At 35.1% G+C, this 2,579-nt stretch overlaps 1 pseudogene; it reads right to left on the bottom strand.

Moving 5' to 3' along the window:
* Nucleotides 1-475: 475 nt before the first annotated feature.
* Nucleotides 476-2,579, bottom strand: part of LOC111473511 — a 14,170-nt pseudogene continuing 12,066 nt past the window's right edge.

Raw genomic sequence — 2,579 nt, 5'->3', positions numbered from 1 at the left:
ATGGACCTTATCAAGATTCTACACATGCTATCGCGTCCTAATCTTATCAAGATTCTCTAGTGCTTGCGAAGCACATGTCGCTCTTACCAATTCTAATTTCCTACGCAATGGAAAGCATAGAAAACGACATTCATACGAAATTTTATCATAGGGGCATTTTGGTAATTTCCTCCATCATGCATAACATACTCCTCCATATTGCTCAATTTTTATTTTAATCATGCATATAATACATAAAAGACATACATACAATACATACTCATAAAAAAAAAAAAGAAAAAAAAAAAAGCTTTTCTGAGGTTGTTAACATGTATTTTTGACCACCTAAGTTAAGGAATGCTCGCATGCTATCATGTCCTAGCGATCTCTACAAGTATTACTTGCCTAGAGTCTATGTGGTTACTTACTTGAATGATGTTTACCTTCTTGAGCTAGCTATTCCACGTGTTTGGAGCTCAAGAATTTATGAAATTTCTCTCATAGATCCTAATTCAAGCATAATTATGTTAATATCGAAGTCAAGATAAAAATTTGACAAACGGAGGTCAAACAAACAAAATGAGACTCACATGCGCTTACACACGTCGGGAAAGGCTTTTCACGTGCAATTTCCCGCATGGAGGTTTTTTGTAGATCTCGGTTACTCATTGAGTCATTGGATCGGGTTTGGGTTGCATTTTTTGTTTGGGTCGAAGGTTAACGAGTTGCACACGTAAGCTTTTGATCGAATCCAGGTTCAGGGATCGGGTTAACCTACATGCATCTCACAATTAGAAGCTGAATGATTCTCTCTGCTCAACATTTGCCACTTGTCCTACTGAGCTTCAGACTCACTACTGCCAACGTCGTCTAACGCGTGCCTTCTCCCTTTTTGCTAACATTCATTATTTTAGAAATATGATGAGGTTTCTATTTCCTATCTAATTTCTTCTAAATTTTGTAACTTCTTAAGGGTACACATAGGTATTTTCTCTTAAGTTTATTTTAGCCACAAAAAGAAATAATAAAGTGTAAATTCGGTCCATAATTTAAAACTTACGAAATTTACCATTTCTTTAAATTCAATGACATACTGCCTTTAGATCGTATTGAACTCTAGCTTGTGTATGAATCTTGGGTGAAATTCCCCCAATATGAACCTACTAAAAGTTTAGAACTTCATTTCAAGAAATTAAATTAGAAAAAAGGAAATGCTTGCCTACGCTACATTCATTCTTGACCGATTTGAGTGGTAACACTCGAGCCCCAACAGATACATAACTCTTACTTTAATACCTTAAATTTGAAAATATTTGGATTTTATTATTGACATAGAGGGTGAATCTAAGTGTAGAAGGAAAAAAAATGCTTGAGAAACCTTGGAACAAAAATTCAATATTTATCAAATTAAGAAAAATTTAGATAAAAATCCACGGGACAAAAAAGTAATTATTTCTACCTTATAATTTGAGGGGTCTAGGATGACGTGTATAGAAAACAAAGAAGAGAGAGGAAGGGAGAATTTGGGTTTTTGTGGAAGGAGGAAAAACAAGAAAGTAAAGAGGACGCGCGAATAAGACACTTTAATGAAAAATTTGGCAAAAAATTTATCTCTAGTCCTAGTAAGAGGATCGATGAGTGTCAGTTTTGGTTGTAGGATCGTTCGATTTGACTACGATGTTCCAGGAAAGGATTCTTACAAGTTTCGTGTTGAAACTCGACCATGTTTTGTTTTAGAATTAGATTCGAGAGATTTATAATTTTGATAAGAAAATATATTTTTTTTAAAATTTGAACTCAATTATTATGGTCTCTTTCTTCCTAAAAATTTAAAAAAAATGGCATCAAATTGGTTGATTAGAAATCTTTATTTTTCGTGAATAAACCAAGTCATCTCTAGTTAACGATTGGACGATAAAAAGCAATCCAAAAAAATAGATTGAGATGCGTTGCTCAGCGAAATCTTGAAAAATTGAACATTGGAAGAATCGACTGTGGATAGGCTGCTGGCGACGAGAAAGAGAAGCGTATTAGCAAAAAGTTGAAATGTATCACAACGTGGCAAGAATGACGGGTCAACCAGTCAATGAGGACGTATTGTGAGACACCACTTTACTCGCTAAACCGCACATGACCCAGTCTTCCGTTTGTAACTCAAACAGTACCAAAGAACTGGAATTCGATCCGCGTGCTCAAAATCCTACCCGACTTGTTCACTAACCAATGACACGCGTCCCCCTGATTGTACCACCGCCGGACGTGTGGTAAACGCACGTAGAGAATATCTGTTGTGCTTGAAAAGTACGTGAGCACGTGCATAGACTTTCTTTTTGCCCTGTAATCCTACTCGAGAAGGCACATGACAAATCTATTTATGTTGAAAGTCATTTTACTTCTTTTTTTGATTCTTTTTGCCGTTGGCTATGGGCTGAGGAGATAATTGTGGGGAGGGATGGGAGGTTAGTGGAGAGAAGGAGAAAATGTTGTTTTTGTTTATTTATTATTATTATTGTTATTTAACTATTTATTTTTATAATTATTTTTATTTATTAATTTTATTTTGGGCTATTACTTTATATCTCTCTAAAAGAAACTTTGTC

Source organism: Cucurbita maxima, unplaced genomic scaffold, assembly GCF_002738345.1.
Source record: "Cucurbita maxima cultivar Rimu unplaced genomic scaffold, Cmax_1.0 Cma_Scf00125, whole genome shotgun sequence".
NCBI lineage: Eukaryota > Viridiplantae > Streptophyta > Magnoliopsida > Cucurbitales > Cucurbitaceae > Cucurbita > Cucurbita maxima.
This window is presented reverse-complemented; position numbering and strand designations above follow the sequence as displayed.